Source organism: Sus scrofa, chromosome X, assembly GCF_054392235.1.
Source record: "Sus scrofa isolate SSC_HxYL_T2T_F1_AM1 chromosome X, Sscrofa_HxYL_maternal_Yorkshire_Landrace_v2.0, whole genome shotgun sequence".
In the NCBI taxonomy this organism is placed as follows: domain Eukaryota; kingdom Metazoa; phylum Chordata; class Mammalia; order Artiodactyla; family Suidae; genus Sus; species Sus scrofa.
The window spans coordinates 7,565,350-7,585,281 of record NC_139401.1 but is presented as its reverse complement, the minus strand read 5'-3'; the positions used below and the strand labels follow the sequence as shown (position 1 = coordinate 7,585,281).

The 19,932-nt window shown below is 45.6% G+C and overlaps 1 long non-coding RNA gene across 2 annotated transcripts in view; it reads right to left on the bottom strand.

The window, feature by feature from the left end:
- Positions 1 to 16,238, bottom strand: part of LOC102166006 (uncharacterized) — a 316,146-nt gene extending 299,908 nt beyond the window's left edge. For both annotated transcript variants that reach the window (XR_002340685.2, XR_014835082.1), the window contains exons 1-2: positions 16,083 to 16,238; positions 12,578 to 12,703 (exon numbers count right to left, since the gene is read on the bottom strand). This is a non-coding gene — a long non-coding RNA (uncharacterized LOC102166006). The remainder of the gene's footprint in view (positions 1 to 12,577; positions 12,704 to 16,082) is intronic.
- Positions 16,239 to 19,932: the final 3,694 nt, after the last annotated feature.

The following is a 19,932-nucleotide window of genomic DNA, read 5'->3' as shown; positions in this document are numbered from 1 at the left end:
AAAAAAAAAATCTTAGAAATCTGGATATTAATTTGTGAATGTTTAAAAAGAAATCAGGGAGTTTCCTGGTGGCTCAGGAGGTTAAGGATCCAGTGTTGTCACCATTGTGGTGTATGTTTGATCCCTGGCCCAGGAACTTACGCAGGCCCCAGAGGAGTCCAAAATTAACCAGTAAGTCATTAAAATTAAATAATTAAAAAGAAGACATAAAATGCTGTCTCTCCTACACAACCACACACAACACACAAGTATCTTGGGACGATGCATCCTGCCTATAGATAATACCCACCTAGAATGACAGAGGAGAAAGTGCCACTGGCATCTGTGAGACTGAATAACATGTCTGTCCTCTCTGCAATTTGGTTCCACAACGGAGAATAAAGAGGTCTCGTACCCGAATTCTTAAAAGCAACACATTCCGAAGGCCGCCGACAGTGTTCAGCCAGGTGACATCCATGAGCATGCCAAGGGCTAGGTCCAAGGCCCTGGGAGCGGAGGGAGCTCGTGCTGCCCCGGAAAATTCATGCTACCAGGATCAAACCTGCAAGGCATCTCCTATCAAGACATTTTCGGATTCATATAAATGGACTCCTTATACACCCAGATAGCATGTTTAACAGAGAAGAGGCAGACGTGGGTGTTCTTTCTTCACAACGCGTTCAGCATATCTCGGTTTTGCTCTCATCGCTACTGTTCATGGTAGCTGTGGCTGTTCAACACAACTGGTTGCAGACAACACTATCCCTTTCAGAGAATTTAAGCAGAGAAGGGTCTATGTAGGCTACAGGTGGCTCACAGTCTTTGGAGAGGAGGTGAAAGTAGACCCAAGGATATATTTCCAAGAGGATATCCTAGAACCCTTGGGGAGAACTGGCTTGATAAAGGAGCAGCTACTTTTTTCCATCAGTAAGCCACTGACTGCCAAAAGCCAAAATTATAAACACACTGCCTCCGAAGTCAGCATAAGTCCCATGTGACTTAACCATGGGAGAGGCTGGAAATGGGGTTTCTTCATATTCCTTGCTTCTTAGAGTCTGGGGTTCAAAGTCCAAATTTACCACGAGAGGAGGCATAAAATGAAGAGATGCTCTGAAGATTTTCAGGCCCATTGGTATTACCATGACTAACAGTTCCCCATTACCTTTATGGGTGTCGATTCAAGCATGGACAACGGGTGTATTTTTCCTTTGGGAACTTTCGAAGGGAAATGACTGTCTCGGGTGATCCTGACGAATAATTCTTATTCACATCTTTCTTGGATAAATTATGTATCCCAGCAGAAGTTTTTGGACTTGCCGTTTGGTATACGCCCTTGAGAGAAAACCGCTAGATTGAGAGCTCAAATCTTAATTGCTGCTCAGGCAATTAAGCTATCCTCTGAAATGTATAGAACTTTCCGAGACAGAGAGAATTTACGATGTTTACATCCTGAGCATAAATACACTTTAATGGGGGTGCCAAAGCTTTCTCATTACAGAGACAAGAACTAAGAAGAAAAAGTAGGAGGAGGAGGAGGCAGCTTCTTTCTTTAGGAAAAACAGACAGGTGACTGTGCAAAAGAAAACAGTTTGTTTTGATTCTCTCAGGTACTTTTTTCTGCAAAACTGTGGAAGCACATTCGTGCCATTCACAAACATTCCCATACAGACAGAGCGTGCATTTAGTAGAAGGCAAGGAGCTGTGGGCAAATCCTCAGAAACCTTGACACTTCTGCCTCGGCTCCAAAGAGCTGTGGCTTCGCATTGGATGGAACTTTTGTTCTGATGAGGCTCTTGGCTTTAGCAGGACTGACCTAGGTCTTATGGGTGTCCAGGACGCCCTAGTCCTCTGCACTCAGGTACATAACATGCTGTCCCCTTGGTCTCCAGGATGCCCCAGCCCTCTGCACTCAGGTACATCACATGCTGTCCCCTTGGTCTCCAGGATGCCCCAGCCCTCTGCACTCAGGTACATCACATGCCTGAAACATGGAGGCACCTGAATTTGTGATCCTTGAACGTTCTGGTGCCAAATGCCTTTCTCTTTTTTTCTAAGCAGGGTATCTTTGTGCTGGGTATTTCTCTGCTGTGCTTGAAGGGTAGGGGACCTCCCGTGCTGGGTGCCATATGTACCAGCAATTTTTCATCTCCATGCATGAGATGGCACTAGCACCCAGCGCCTCCCGCCTCCCCTGCAGGTTGTAACCGAAAACATCTCCACACATTGCCACACATGCCCCCTGGGGGGCAACACTGCCCTCCTGCATTTGGAATCGGGTCTTTAGATGTCGCGTCAAAGAAAACAATGCGTCACCTGCATATGACTGTTATATCTGATAACAAAAGAATGAACAGGGGTGTGTGTGTGTGTGTGTGTGTGTGTGTGTGTGTGTGTGTGTGTGTGTGTGTGTTAAAATCATCACAAAAGATAAAGTTTGCCCTTTCCTTCAAACTGATGAGAGAAAGAGGCAGATTAATCAGCTGGCTTCTCTGGCTGGAGAAGGGTGAGGACACCCCTGTTTTCATGGCAGGGTTCACCTCGCCACAATGTCCTTCCCAGCCTTAGAGCAAGTGGACAGCCCTAGAAACTTACCATCTGCTCGCATGTAATTCAGCAACAACTGAATGAGAAGGAAGCAGCAACTTCCTGCCGTGAAAATTTTCTCCCCCATTCAACAAATGCCGAATTTCATTAAAACAATTCTTTAGAAAGATTGATGTCTTTACAACAAAATCAGAACTCATAGCCACCACAAAAATTAGATATATATATATATATAAAATCTGTCCTTTGAAATCATTTGCGTATATACATATATTTTTTTTCTTTTTTTTTTTCCAAATGGCTGTTCCAGATTTCTCATCAGGGAACTAAATTACATAGCTCTTGAATGAGGACCTTCTTTATAAGACCGTCCTGCCCTACTGTGTGTCTGGACACCTCCATCATGAATGCATCACATTTGAAATAAAATAAACGGCCCTGCCAACATGAGATGGCCTTGATCTTGCACAGGTGTATTACGTTGGGTCCTGGCTGGAACTGAGGATTATTTGCCAAAAGAATAAATAAATGAAGGCACCAGACTTAGGCAGATAGGAGCAAAACAGCTGCTGAAAATAATACAAGGCTGTGTGTCCGGGTGGCTTTCGGAGGGTAAGGGGGGATGACCTCCAAAACGGAAACGTCTCTCTCCTTTTTGAAGACGTCCTCATAGTTCTACCCAAAGGACTGTCCATCCAATATCGGCCACCCTGGGGGTCCCAGGGACAGGTAATTAATTTCTTGCCCGTGTTCAGAGACCACCTGCAAGCTGTTTGGAAGCCAACTCTGTGCTTTGAAATCATTTGCTAAAGACTGCCTTACAGCTGTCACACGCCTCAATGAACACCAAGGGGGAATGTCTATTTTATCTAAGATTTTATGTAAGGATTGGCAGTGGATGGCGGTGGCTGATCAATTCCGTGCATTGCTAATAAGAAACAAGCATGGCCCACTGGCAAGGGGGTGACAGCTTCCTTGATTCAGTCCTAAGCCTTGCTGGGGTCTGTTCAAAGCCCCCGCCCCCTAGGAGCCTGACCCTAACCCTAACCCTGGAGATTGTTGGCTTGGAGGCCCTGATGTGTCTGATCCGCTGTTGCATGTGCTTCTCCTGCTGGTCCAAATTCACTGGGACTTTGCCCCATTCACCAGTTTGCCTTTGTTCAGGGAATGTGCCAGGCTCTCGGTGGAAAAAAAGCAAGCGTGACACCCAGATGGAACTGCAATCTGAAGTTCTTACCATGCTCCAGAGCTTCTGTACGCAAAAGGATCCCCTTCTACTTCCTTTGTGGAGTGATCGGGCAGCTACCAAAACAGCAAATAGGACTGGGAAGGACAAAGTCTATAAATTATAAACCTCTAAGAGCCACTCATGGCAGGAATTGAGGAGTCCTTGACAAAGGGAGCGTGACTACATTAAACCCAATTTCCCAAGTTTGGGCTGGAAGACCTTCCCAAATCTGGTCATCCACTCTGGAGGTACTTTCTCTTCCATCGCATGGAAATATAGCTATTTGCGTCAGAATCTGGGGCTTAGGTGACACATGGAGGACTGTACAGTTCACCCCAAGTGCCTTCACCTGGTTCCAAATTAACAGGACTCATGGGTGACTGGCATTTATCCATTCTAACACTAAGACTTAAGGAAACATAGAGACCTGGTGTCTCCCAAGCATGAAGGCGCGTTTTCCTCGGACCCACCACCGTTGGGAGGTACTGGTAGCGTCACCATCTTCCCAGAGTTACGGAGATGGGGCAGCAGCTGATGGGGGGACTCCTGGCTCCGTCTCCATCTCTGGTAGGTCCTCATTGACCTCAGTCTGGCAGGATGCCCCCCTCACCCCCATGCTTTCCGACCTTCTAGACCGATGGGTGCATGGAGACACCGCCTGCTCACTTCCTGTGTTGCCTGGTCAACCCTAGACACAGGGTAATTCTTGTTCTCTTCATCACTCAGGAGTGGCACTTCACAGGGGCAACTCAGGCAACGCTGACGACATCCCTAAGAGGGGACTTGAGTTCTTGCAAAGAAAGAAAGAAACTGAGACCCAGAGGTACAAGCACATGCTGGATTCGATCATATGCGTAAGTGGTGGAACCCGCATTAGAAACAATTTGTATCCATAGACACCATCCTATACTCCATCCACACCCCACTCATCGTGGTTCACGTAACTCGATGTCTGGGGCTGGATTTGTTTGTTTATTCAAACGTCAACTGAAATATCCATCGAGAGAGGAGTGGACAAAGAGGATGTGGTCCATATACACAATGGAATATTACTCAGCCATTAAAAAGAAGGAAATAATGTCATTTGCAGCAACACGGAAGGACAGAATTTATCCTACTAAGTGAAGTTAGACAGTGAGAGACAAACATCATATGATATCAATGATATGTGGAATATGAAAAAAAAAAGGTACAAAAGAACTTATTGTCAGAACAGAAACAGACTCACAAACTTTGAAAAACTTAGGGTGACCCAAGGGGACACGTGAGGGGGAGGGTGGGGGGGACTGGGGGTTTGGGATGGAAATGTTCTCAAATGAGGTGGTGATGATGGTTGTACAACTAGAAATAGAATAAAATTCAATGAATTATTAAAATAAAAAAGTATCTACTGAGTTCAGATCAGATGTCAGATTCCATGCAAGATGGGGGCAATTTAGGCGGATACGGACCTGTATCTGCAGAGCTAGAAGGGGACTGTGTCGATGCTACTTTTCTTAGTCTTATATATTTTACTGGGAAGCTGAAAGACGGTCTATCTGAAGCCACAGGTGAAACTGCATTGGAAGCGGCCAGCATGGCCTCTGAAGCCCTGCATGACGGCCTCTTCTACCCATGAAGCCACCCTTTCTGCCCTCGCCTTTCTCCTTTCCCAGACACTCGTGCACCTGTATCAAAGAGAGGCAGGAGGGGCCCAGGGAACGTCCCCCCAGCTGCCAAAAAGTGATGAGATGGCTACAGAAAGTGCTGGCAGAGAATATCCAAACAAGAATTGGATAATGACCGATAAATACCTACCAGGAGCCAAGGGAAGAGGGTGTGCTAGTCGAATGGGGTCTTTCCCTCCATGGACTCTCTCACCCTTCAAGGACACCCTAGAAAGTCAGAGCTTTCTTTTCTTCTCTTTCTCTCTCTCTCTCTCTCTTTTTTTTTTTTTTTTTTTTGCTTTTTAGAGCCACACCCACAGCACATGGAAGTTCCCAGGCTAGGAGTTGAATCAGACCTACTGATTCCACTGGCCACAGCCACGCCAGATCCGAGCCGCGTCTGCAACCTACACCAAGGCAATGCCGGATCCTTAACCCACTGAGAAAAGCCATGGATGGAACCCCCATCCTCATGGATCCTAGTTGGGCTCGTTAACCGCTGAGCCACGAAGGGAACTCCAGAGCTTTCTTTTCTAATGCAAATCATTCCTTTATGTTTATGCACCACCCACCCTGAGGAAGGCAGCGTGATGCTCACCAAGAATCCAAGAGCTGAGGCAGTCAAAGTCTGTTTAGTACAGGATGTAAACCACAGACCCAATTTCTGTTGTCATGCTTCACTCTCATAAAGCAGTTCTGTCATTTTCCTTCTGTCCATATCTTGATAGGTGGCTTGGGTTGATAGACTGGTGTGTGGTCATGGTTTACTCGACCTGTTGTTAAGACAACCAGCTACAACCGCTGTTAAGACAATGCCTCGGCTTTGGATGAAAATCACCCCTGGAAATGGAAAGGCCCAAGAGAAGCCAGGGCCATTGTAGATGCTCTGCCTAAACTATGGGGTTGATATGGCAGCAGAGGGGGTAGCAGAACAGAAGGGAAGGGCAGAGGGGAGGGAGGTCACACTTACTGGTTCTCCCACCAAGCCAGGCACTGCTGTAGGCATTTGGAACACCGCAGTAATTAGAGTTCGTGCCTTCAAAGGCATGGTGAGGAGACAGTGGGATGCACGGGGAGTTTGGGATTAACAGATGCAAACTGTGCCACTGAGAATGGAGACGCCGTGAGGTCCTGCTGTCCAGCACAGGGAACTCTATTCAATCTCTTGGGATAGACCAGGATGGAAGAGAATACGACAAAAAGAATGTATGTATAAGCATCACTGGGTCCCTTTGTTGTACCGCAGAAATGGACACAACATGCAAATCAACGATACTTTAATAAAAATGAAATTAACTAATTATCTTTTAAAAGCATGGGCAATTCTCCTCTTGAATCTAGAACTCATGATTGATGCACTTTGCCGCAAAACAGAGATGCAAGGGTATCTATTTGTCCCATTATTTACGAAGGCGGTGACCCATATCTTAAGGAGAGATCGCTCAAAGAGTGTCTCCAATTAATTGGAGATTGTAACTGGGGATAAATACAGGAATGCTTTTTTAAAGGCATTATATTGGGAGATGATGCTCGTATTATAGACAATGGCTGTGTATTCATGCCACGCCTGTAATTGCATAGAAGTCAGAGATCCTGCCTAACACTGAGGGACATCGATGAGGGGCTGGATCGTTTACATGTGTCAGTTATTTCACTCTTTGAATAATTCTCTAGTGTAGGTGTCATTATCCCCGCCAGTTTACAGACGACCACGCTGAACTCGCGGACATGGGGGCATAAATCACTCAGCTTTTGAGGGATAGCGCTGGGCCTGCCATCGGCCTGTGTGTCTACCTTCACTCCCTCCATAAATTATTAAATCAGGACACACGCAGGAATATGTGGGTCTGCTAGTGAGGCCCTGGCCTGCTGTTTCAGGTCCTGGCGTTAACCAGGTGTTCTGCCACAAACGAGCAACCACAGTGAAAATTTAAACATGTCACTCCATGCACAACCATTGAACAGTTAAACATGTCACTCCAGGCACAACCCACATCATTTATGTCTGCCGAAAGAATTCAACAAAAAGAGGAAAGACATGAGTTACCCCGTGGCCTATCGCTTAAGGACTCAGCATTGCCACTGCCATGGCTGGAGTCACTGCTGTGGTGTGGATTCAATCCCTAGCCTGGAAACTTCCACATGCCACAGGCATGGCCAAAAAAAATAAATTACCAAAAAATTCAAAACGCTATTTCGAAAACGCTTTATGCTCCAAGAAAACACTCAGGCCCAAACTGAAGCAAAAGCCCAGAGTTCTGCATGAAACGCACAGGGCACATTGCCTGAAACACTTGTGAAAAAAATCAAATTCCACTTGCAAATAAGAGTCCTGAATTCGACCAACCCCCCCTCATCCAGGCACCCTGCGACGGCCAAGAACCAGACCTGCGGAGACTGAAGGTAATCAATTCCCCGATGATGATAATTCTTAAAAAAATATCCGTTTCTGCTTTTGGACAACTATTCTTTGTGTTTAAGGGTATAGATCTCAGAGTCCTGAATGGATACCCCCAAGTACGGGTTTTAAGGCTGTGCATTGGTTCTGCTGCTGTCAACACCATACGATGCAGCCCAGAATCATTGCTCCAGTTTGATGGGGGTGAAGGGGGGAGCTGTTCTGGGTCCACAGACATGTACAGCAGCAGGGGGTTCAGCATATACAGTCCACGTTCCTTTCAATAGCTGTACAGTACTGGGCAAGGGGGGGGGTTACTGGATTAATAAGGGGGTTGCAGCATAGAAAGAACTGGTTATCTTCAACAAGGGGCATAAGAGCAGTAGCAACACGCATGAACAGTGGTCCAGAAACATACTCCTAAGACCCTCATTCAATGCACAACAGATTCCATGGCAGCTATTGCTTTTTGGTGGCTCAACCTGAACCCATCTCCTGGTCCAAGAAGGACCTCCCTTGGTGCATTAGAAGATGCTGGCTGACATCCCGGAGGTGCTGAGCTGGCATCCATGGGCTACGCCTCCTAGCGTTAGGGACCAAATGCTTTTCTCTTTAACCCATCTTCCGAAATCCACCCACCTTCCCCACTTCCACGTAACCCTGTCTGTGCCTCATTTAAGAGCCTTTAGGAATCTCTCATTTGCTGTGGGATAAAGGCAAAATCCCTAACACTGCTGCTTCCCCCACCCCACCCCCAGCTGCCACACCAGGGCCTTTGCACAAGAAGCTCCCTGTGCCTGGAACTGTCCAACCGCCCTCTCCCAACCAAACTACAAGCTTCCAAAGGGCAGAAAGGAAAGCTGTTCTTTCTTCACTTTGCCATCTTGGGGCATGATCCGCGGGACATGGCCCAAGGTAAGTGCATGGATGCGGGTGTGTGCAAACGTGTACCTGCTCGAGCACGCACATGCTCGCTGTCGGCAACTAAGAGGACGCGTGTTTTTCCTGTCACGTGTATCACCCAGCACAGTGTCTGGCACACAGGGTTTGCCAGATGTGTATGGAGTAAAAAAAAAAAAACAGTAGCTGCGACTGATACAGTGATTTTTATCCTCAGAGTAAAGGCTTGGAAAGCTTTATGGCGGGAGTGTGATTGGGGTCCTCTCACAACCCCGAGTGGCCTCTCTCATCTCTCATTCCACAGTCAAGGGCGGCCTGTTATCCTTCTGCCCCCTTTGGTCCTATGAACTGTACGAAATCTTAGGAGGGCAAATTGAATGCTTCTGAAGTGCAATTCCAAACCCACCAGCAAATGTGCATGGACGACGTCCTTGCCCAAACAGGGCACCTGCTGTGGCACCAACAATGCTTATCACCTCACGTCCCACTCAGTACAGCAGGAGCATCCAAAACACAAGAGGAGAGGAGATGCCAGCCCTCCCCCGAACGAGGGCCGAAACAGGGCGAGGAAAGTGAGGCCCGCACGCCTTTTAAAATGGAAGGAGCACAGGAGTTCCCTGGTGGCCTAGTGGGTAAGGATTCGGCATTGGTGCTGCTATGGCGTGGGTTTGATCCTGGACCTGGGAACTTTTGTATGCTGAGGGCTCAGCCAAAAAAAAAAAAAAAAAAAAAAAAAAAAAAAAAAAAAAAAATTAACAAGCACAAAAAACTCATTGAGAAAAATATTTTAAGGAGATTTTAAAAAATAAGAATTGGGAGTTTCCACTGTGGCTTAGCAGAAACAAATCCGACTAGTAACCATGAGGTCACAGGTTCAATCCCTGGCCTTGCTCAGTGGGTTAAGGATCGGGCACTGCGATGAGCTGTAGTGTAAGTCACAGATGTGGCTCGGATCCCAAGTTGCTGTGGCTGTGGTGTAGGGCGGTGGCTACAGCTCCAATTCAACCCCTAGCCTGGGAACCTGCATATGCCTTGGGTGCAGCCCTAAAAAGACACACACACACACACACACACAGAAACAACTGATGCAAAACATCCATGATAAATAGAATAATGAAATGTGAAATACATCAGTATTATTGATTTTCCCTTTGCCTTAAGCTCCAATTCTAGTTCGTACTGCATGTTACCCATCTTGTCTTTATTTAGCTTTGATGCTTAATTCTTTATGGATGTCTTAACATCAATTTTCATTTTAAAAACGCATTAATACATTTGTCTTCATAGTTAAACTGTGCATGAGATAAATGCTGCATAAACAAGCACTTACCTCATCCTAAGCCACCCCCGTCCCCAAACCCCATAATAAATATCCTGTCACAAGACCAAGCAATCCTCCAAACTTTGCCAGCACATGTAGAAAGAACTTCGACACTGCAAGAAAACATTCTTTTTAAAAAAAGAAAGAAAATACTCTAAACGTGGAACATACTCATAGCAGAGCACAATGCTGATTTTCTCCCCCAAAGAATATTAGAGTGTAAATCAAAATTAACTAAATTAAAATCAGACTAAGTATGTTTCCGAGATCTGCCTTGACTAATCAATTCAACTCGAGACTCAGGGAAAGCAGGCTTTCTGCCCGAGGTCTGCTGAGGAAGTGTTTTACACGCCCAGAAGGGATTCAGTTTCATCTGTGAATAATGCAATGGAAGAAGCAGAATTCCGTCTTCTGGTTACTTATTTGAATGGTTAATCATCTTCAAAATGAGGACGACTGCAGTTTAACGGAAACCTCAGGCTCTGCTGATTCTGGTCAACACTGAAGCTGTGGAAATGCTGCAAACGGTCTAACATAACACCAACCGAGATGCATACTCCCGAACAGTTTCTAATACACCTCAGATTTCACGTTTTCTTTGCTTCTGCACAGATATAAACGAATCTCTCCAACGATTAGCGCCGTTCCTAAAACCCAGCTCCTTGTAATCACATGAGCATGCCCACAGCTTCTATTAACTCCTTCCCCAAATGGTACAATCGTTAGGGCATAATTACTGTTTCATACTGTGGCCCTGACGTTCCAATTTTCCAGCACTTTGTGAATTAAAAGGTTTAACTGCTTATATAGCCAACTTACCCCTGGTTTTAAAATAAAGCGTTCACGTGTTGCCTAGGATAGAAATCTATACTCTTTCAGCCTGGCTACTTATTGTTCATTTGAGGACCTCCAAAGGCAAAGTTAAAAACCATGAATTGCAATATTTCTGTTCTCGCGCAGCCTGGTAACTAACAGGCACCAATCTTTTTCTTAGGAAGCGGACTGAATGAGATTTTTAAAAATCCACCCTCTGTAAAATGTTACAGATTTGTAACAGGAGGCAAAAGAGGATTTTTTTTTTTTTTTTCCTTCTTGGCAGTTGAAAGAAATAGACAACGACAGATTGACTTTCTGGCCATGAACCTCAGGATGGGAAAAACAGACTCCCATGTTGGAGACGAGAAAGAAAAAAAAAAAAAGAAAACACCCCAAATCTCATGCCTCATGTGTCATATTCAAATGCTAAACGACTGAGACTTCATGACTGGCAAACAGAGAGTAAGCACAAGTTGTACATTCCACGTTCCCCAACTTCTCCCAGCTCAGGAAACGGTTTCTGTGGCAGATCCCACAACGTCTACACCTTTTGACAGTGTGTCTCTCCTGGTGTTGTATTTGGTTAAACAGGATGCATTACACACAGCTGTCTTGGAAGATGCGTCTAGGCTAGAATTTATGGGCTGTAGAGCCCCTTCTGCAGCCTCCCACAATGCCTTGCAAGGAGATATCTGTGCATATAGGGAAACATACATCCATGCCTATGTTTCTGGTTCCAGAGAAGTTATTTGCTTTCCTTCTCTGCGGGGGCTCGGCGGTCAGGCTTTCTGCTTACAAAGCTCCTTCGCCGTCTTCCTCTAGTGTATAACCTTCCCACCATCCCTCCTGTCTCTCCCATCATCAGCTCATTTTGCATCACCACCAACCCTGCACACATGGATTTCCTCATCCCCGTTATCCATGACAGACTAACTGCGGTCTGGCCATCCGCGCCTCCTCTTTGGCACCCCTTTGAAAGTTTCTCTGAGCCCGGAATATGGTGTTGGGGATAATCAATTTTTTAATTTAATTTAATTTTATTGGCCGCACCTCTGGCACATGGAAGTTCCCAGGTCAGGGATCGAACCCATGCCGCCGTAGTGACAATGCTAGATCCTTAACCACTGAGCCACCAGGAAACTCCAGAGGTAATCAATTTTGCTGAATCCCGGCCCTGCTGGTTACTAAAAGCCACTCCCTCTTATTCACAGGATCGTGTGCACTTCCCACATTAAATCCTCTGAATCCCACCATGTTTAGGGTCTTCAGGGCTTCACCTATCTGCGCTAGGCCGGCTCAGAGGACCACACGTCACCGGGGTTACCAAGGCAACAGCATCCCGCTGCGCCATCACGCCAAGGTACACCCCTCACGTGGGCTCACCGAGTTTCAACAAGTCACTGAGAACAGCCCCTGGGTGGCGAACGCTCCAGCCACTGGCCCCTGAGGATGCTCCGCCAGGACACATGGGGAACGGGAGGGTCTGGCTGCCCTCCACCCCCTTCACGAACACGCCCACACACCAACAACCACGCTGCTGGATACCCAAGCCACTTTGGCAGGCCAAGCAGCGTGACAGTAGGTTTCACAAACCTGTCTCTCCGCGGCTCCCCGGGTGCCCTCTGCTACTCAAAGCCCAACGCTGAACCTCCCAGCAAGAGCCCTCTCTTTGAACTGAGCTTCTAGGAACCCAGCCTATCAGGTGGGGCGTACGGAGAATTTGAGGTCCAACAGACACTTCTTACCTTTTTCCGTTTTCCAGTCTTCTCTGGGCTCAGCCAGTGCGGGATGGAGAATTCCCCCAACGCAGATTAAAGACACTAACTTTGTCCTTTGCGTTGAGGCCCACGGTCTTACGTCCCCGTAAGTCCCTACAAGGACCAATCACAGAAAACACATTCCTATAAAGACGACGTAAACGATTCCAATTCCCCTGTCCCGTTCCTTTGTGTATTTTCTCAGTTTCCATCAATATCACCTCCTGGTTTCTACTTTCTTGTATGGAGTGATACTGTTAGCTGCATACACGTTCAGAATTTTTGCTCATTTCCTGGTGAATACACGTGTCTTTTTGGTGTAGGTTATGCATTGTCCTCCTTTGCCTCTATTCACAATATCTGGCTTAAAGTCGCTTTTCTCTGAGAGTGAGAATGAGCATGTAAAATATCATTTTCCATCACGATACCTTTATATCCTCATCTTTCAGATATACACACCATGCATTTGCACACACAGCACACATGTACATTTCAGATGCCTTTCTCACAATCTATGCTTCTGCATTACACAGTGTATCTTACTGACCAATACAGTTATTCAGGATAGTTTATAAAACCCCATTTTTAAGCAATTGCATTTTTTAAATTAAATGAATGGTGTGGGGGATGAGCTTGTGTCTAAGAGCTTAAATAGTGTTCCAGGCTGCAGCAAAGGGACCACGAACTATGCCACTTCTGAGTGCTTTTCCCTCATGGATGGCGGAAGTTCCTCCACTGTAGATTAAGGAACAATGGACGAGGTTCTGGGCCCTGCGACTGGCTGGCGAGGTCAGCAGCATGGATTCCAGAGGTGATAGAACTGATTCATGTCCAATCAGTAAGTTCACTGAGGGGTGATTTCGGCCAGAAGACTCTGGGAACCTATGCAATATTTCCTGTTATCTCAGGGTCCTCCATAAAAATGCACGTCATAAAAATGTGGCATATACTTACATTTTGATCAAAACATAAACATATGACAACATTTTTGCAAGGCAAGACGGTTTTGGCAATGCAGTGAGAACTCAATCGGAAGTGTTAACATATAAGTCACTTGCTTTAGGAATTAAGAAAAGTTAGTTTTCGGCTTAGTTACCTATGTGAAGATATGAAAAGAGACTGATCTAATCACTACTTTTCAAAATATCTATTATGTTGGTAAAAATTCCTTGGCCAGGATGAAATATCAATATTAATTTAAGGAGGAAAGAAAAATAATGCAAAATGTCCAGCTGCTCAAGTAAAGTTTGGTCACTTACTTTCTTCTGATAGCTTGAATATATTTTTATTTATATGGAATGCATCGTTTTTTTTATTTGAGTAGAGTTGATTTACAGTGTCGTGTCAAATTCTGCTATAGAGCACAGTGACCCAATCTCACACACACACACACACACACACACACACACACATATACACACATTCTTTCTCTAATAATATCTCCCATCATGTTCGATCCCAAGAGACTGAGTTCCCTGTCCTGTAAATGGAAAATACAGCTGGCTCTTGAACAACATGAGGGTTGGGGGGGTGCCCTCCCCTTCAAACAGCTGAAAATCCATGTAGAACTTATGTATAGATGATATACGTAACAGTAGGCTTTGCTTATCTAAAGTTTTGCATCTCAAGATTCAGGCAACCCTCGGTCCTGCAGTGTGTATTTATTGAAAATAATCCATAAATATATATTTATAAGAACAATGTGAGAGTTTTATTTTAATATGTCTGATTTATACACAACTGAAAACTACATTATTTTCAAATGTGTACATTCATAATGAAAGACTTTAAAATCTAAAAGTATCATGGTGAACAATGAAAGAATATTTCAGACTAATATCAGCTATGAATTTTGATGCTTAAATACTAGACGAAAATGTTATCCAACAGAATCTAACACAACATTGAAAAGACGCCACAACCAAGTGGGATTCACTCTGAAAATGCCAGCAAGGACCCCAAATACCTGCTTTGCTATCCAGCTTTACGCTTTAGATATTTGCTAATGCAAGGAGACAAAATAAACCAATGAGGGGCTTAAAGGTTAGAAAAATTAATAAATTCCAATTGTTCTGCAGATGATATCAAGAAAAATCTTAGAAAAATTATGATATAACTAACCCTAAAATTTTAAATACATAGATATATATGTATTTTTTTAATCAATCATGTTTTTTGTTTTCTGGATCTCATGATGCCCTGACATCCTGGGGGCCTTGCTAGGGGAGAGACTGCACTTCCTAGACCAGCTAATTCCTAGAGACAAGAAACAATCCACTTGCTAACATCCCTTTCATGTGGAAACCAACCAATCCAGAGCCCACACCCAAAACATCTCCTTTAACCAGCACAACCAACCTGAGTCATCCCAGGGCCAGGCACTGGACAACTTGAGACCCCTGAAATTATTCAAACTATCCAACCCTAAACTTGCTCAAATCCTGCCTCCCTCCGCCTGATAAATGCAGCAGCGTGGTGAAGATGGCCGACAAGAGGACATGTATTGAACAGCAGAGAAAACGCTATGCATAAATACATTGAAGACGTTCTCATACTTACAAATCAACTTAAAAACAAATGTGCCCAAAGAAATCTATTAACAGAAAACTTTAAAAACCACCTAGAAGAAACGTGGATTCGAGTAATGGGGAAAAAATCCTTAGATAGGATGACTCAAAATCACAAAGATGTCAAGTCTATCTAATTTATAAAATTGTTATCTCACTAAAAAAATAAAAAACCATAAACTATCTCAGGGAGTTAGATTAGTGGACAAGCAAGTTTACATGGAATAACCAGCAAAAATCCTTGGTGAGATGAAGCCCTTCCAGATTTGAAACGTGATAAATAAAGGATTCATGGTGAAACGCATTACAGGTGCAGGAACAGACACTGGGACTAGAGGAACAGAACAAAGCATCTAGAAAAAGACACACATACAGAAGGAAGTTTAGGGCGCAATAAAAGGGCATCTCCAACCACTGGGGAAGATGAGCTTTCAATAAACGGTGATGGGACCGCTGGGGAGCCATTCGGAAAAGGGCACATTTAAATACATCTCATTCCCACACAAGGACAAAGCCTCCACAAATCGGCTATCGAAGCACGCGGGCATCCACAGGCCTCAGTGCCTGCACGCCTCCAACCATCCATTCACACAAGTTCCGGAGGGAAAGTGAACTAAATTCTTCCATAAACTGGAAGGGGTTACGCTTTCAAAACATCACTCAAAGTCCAAACACAACCAAGGGTCGATAAATTGGACCACATCATTTTAGAAACACAGTTGCAGGACATGTTTTAAAAGGCCCTAAAATCACAAGAACTCAAGTGAGCCGTAAATAAGTACTTGCAACATAATAAAGGGCCAGCAGCCTTAATACTTGGAGAACTGTGAAAAGGAAAGTTAAAAAACAATCATGGAGAAGACGTCCATATAACCGGATTGTAAAAAGGAGCAAAACACGGAAAACACTTAGATACCCGTCCTCACCTGTCACACCGGGAAAAAATTAAGATTGGGGACAACGCACAGGCTTTGGAGAGACCTCTGTATGTTCTTGGTTGGGATGCAAACTGGGATAACTCCTCTGAGTGGAAACTCAGGTACCGCTCTGTGTTTTCATCCATGTGAATATAGAACCACCTTGTTTTAAGTTCCCGGAAGCCCGCTTTTAAGAACCAGAACCAGTAGGGTGAAGCGTCATCAGCCTCCGCCCAGGAAGAGCAGTGGATAACAGAGTTCAGTCCAGGGCTCACAGTGGATGACCGAGTCCGTTCAGGGACAAGATCAGATGAGGGAAAGACGGAAATCCCCTCCGCTGCGTGAAAACGGGCTGCAAACAAATCACTCCACGGTGAACAGTGGATGATGAGATGGCCTGTAAGGAGTGACCCCGCTGAGTCTGTGGAAACAGATGATGACCCACTTAGTCACTCCAAGGAAAACAATGTCCACTTAGCCCAGGGGAGACAGTTGAGAACTGAGCCAGGGAAAAACAGGCGATCCCAGGAGAAACAATAGATTAATTACAGAGTCAGTGCAGGGAAAATGAGTTGATTTCCGAACCAGTCCATGCACACGAGTAAACCAGAGTAAATAGCTGATGACCGACTTAGTCCAGAGGTAAATAGCTGATGACCTAATCATTCCAGGGATAAATAGTCGATGACCGAGTCAGTCCAGGAAAACTGAATTACCGAACCAGTCTAGTTAGTCCAGTTGATAGCCAAGTCAGTCCAGAGGAAATGAATTAATTATCAAGCCAGCCCAGTGAACTGAGTTGATGACTAAGCTAATAGATACGCAAGTTAGATGAGTTGATGACAGAAGCAAGTTAGTCCAGGGTAAATGGTAGATGACTGAGTCGGTCCAGGGGTAAATAGTTGATGGCTGAATTAATCCAGGGAAAATAAGCTGATTACCAGGGAAATTAATTGATGACTGAGTTGACCAGGGTAAATAGCTGATGACCGAGCCCATCCAGACAAAAATAATGATGACCTAGTTGATCCAGGTAAAAGAGCTATCCCAAGGAAGCTATCTCAGGAAGAAAGAGTTGATCACCAAGTCAGTCTATGCAAAATAAAAGATAACTAAATTAATTCAGCGACGATATTGATGATGAAATAAAAATTTCCTCCATATAGTGTAACAATAAATGGTACTGTCATTGCAACAACCAAAATAACACAAGACAAAAAACAGCTGATGAAATGACAATGCTTCTCTCAGTCCCAGGAAGACGAGTGACAAGGGAATCACCACAGGGAAGACAGTCCAAGACCATGTCTGTCTAGGGATAAATAATCAATGACAGAGTACGTCCAGGGGAAAGAGTCAATGACCGAGTCCTAAGAGGAAACAGTGAATGACCCACTCGGTCCAGGGGAAAATTGTCAATGACAGACTCAGTCCAGGGAACAGATTATGATGAGAGGACCAATACCCTCAGCCCAGGGAACGTAGTGAATGACGATCACTCCAAGGGAGACAGGGAGTGATTCCCTCAGCCCAGGGAAGCCAGTCTATCACAGAGTCACTCCAGGAAGCACAATCCACTCCTGAAGGGTCCCAGGAAAATAAGTGGATAACAGAGCGAGTGGAGGAAACAGGGAGCTTGCGGGGGGTGGGGGGGGGGATGACACAATCACCAGACCTCACAAGACAAGAGATCCCTCCTTCCAGGGAACACAGTAGATGACCGAGTCTTGGGGGAAAGTAGTCGACCACCGAGTCCCTGCCGTGAAAAGGGTAGCAGTGATCCTGCAGGTCCAGGGAAAGCAGCTCCGACTGAGAAATGTCAATAGTAAGGACGCCATGGAGGCGGGGAAAAGACACACCTGCCAGAATCTAGAGCACGACCCCCGCCCCCAGACCGCCCCCTCCCGCTAGGCTCTACGCCCATCACGACCCGGACCACAGGGAGCTCCAGCAACCCGGGCGGGACCCCGAAGCGCTGACACAAGGACCCCTGTCCTGGACAGTCACTCCCGCAGGCTCCTTTCACCCCTGCTCACACTTTGCATCGATTCTCCATGAGGTAGAAGCTGTGCCTCTTCGTGGCCAAGGGGTCCAGGGGAGCAGTTCCTCTGCCGCGTCTCTCCTGCTGGTCCATCTCCTTCCTTGTCCTTCTTTCCTAAAATAAAGTCTCGTTGAACACAAGTTCCCCCCTATCTTGGACAAACAGGATGTGGGATGGCCGGGTCATCGGGTCCGCGAGGTGGATGGAACTTCCAGTAGTTTTCCCCACATCACGGGGCCAGTTCAGACTCTCGCCAGACACACACCAGCGTTGCACCTGCTCCCCGTCATTGCGAACATCCGATGATGTCAGTCTGTTTAATTTTCATCTTTGGCATCAGAACCCTAATGATACCAGCGGACTTAAACTGGTTTTCTTGTGTGTGTGTTTATTTTTCGTTTTTGGGTGCTGAAACCTGGGATTGAACTCTTGTGTTTTATTTAGTGGGGTTTTTTTGGGGGGGGTTACTTTTTTTGCTTGTTTTGTGTGTGTGTGTGTGTGGTTTTTGACAATAGCATGTTCAAATCTTCTGCCTTTTAAAATGTTGGGGCACTGTGTGTTTTTAGGATTGAGCTGTAAGTCCTCTTCATAGACTTTGGGGTCTCCATCCTTTGTAAGATACCTGTTTTCCCCCAGCCGGTCTTGCCCACTGGCTTTTCTGATGATGCTGTGGCTGAGCCCTGTCTAGAATGAGGTGTCTTCATCTCCCACACTGGGGTGAGTGCTGCTGGGTGTAGACCCAGAGACGGGCTGCAGCTGTCAGGAGCTCCCTCTGTGTGCTGGTCTTCCCTTTCCCTGCCACCCCCCACCCCACCCCTGCCCTGCCTCTGGTACATCTTGGCCACATCAGCCTCCTCACACTTGAAACCCAGGTTCCGTGGCCTCATTCCAGCACAAATACACCTGTGCAGCTTCCTCAACCTCCAGCTGAGCTCTAGAAACTGGCTTTCTGTCTGAACTTGCTATCTGGCTTGTTGTTTGAACAGGAAGCTGGGGGGCAATGGCCTGCTTACCTCTTTCCTCCTTTATCTTAAGGATCAAAGGCATGTTGCCCCTCTGGCCAAAGTCTGAAAACCACTGTTCATACTTTCCAGGCTTCCTAATTGTTTACAGTGAGGAAGAAATTTCCTTAGCAGTTAATCCTTCACGAGCAGAAATGTTCATAAGTCCTTCATTTCATTTCTCTTTCTTTTTGTGTGTGTTTTGTCTTTTCAGGGCCACACCCATGGCATATGGAAGCACAGAGGCTAGGGGTTGAATCGGAGCCGCAGCTGCCAGCCTACACTACAGCCACAGCAATGCCAGATCTGAGCCGCGTCTCCGACCTACACCACAGCTCACGGCAACACAGGATCCTTAACCCACTGTGCGAGGCCAGGGATCGAACTGGCAACCTCATGGTTCCTATACAGATTCGTTTCCACTGCACCACAACGAGATCTCCACATTTCACATTCTGATACAAATGTGAATCATCCGTGAGAAAACCTACCAAATATAACCATTTGGATATAAAAACCCACCTTCCCCAATACCCAGTAAACACACATCTGTATAACAAATCCTCATTAAATATGCATCTATGTAACTGGTGACATTTGGGTTTTCTTCTTTGTCACCGCACAGCTCAACCCATAGCCGGGCACTCTGGATATTCCAGAAATACTGTTGAACTCCTGAGAGCTTCTTCAAGGCCATTCATTTACTTGTCAGTAATCCAGCTAGGTTTAAAACAACAACAACAACAACAAAATCCTTTTATCCATGTTCCCTTCCCCTGCCAGCAAACCTACCACCTGCTGCATTTTGCCTGGGTAT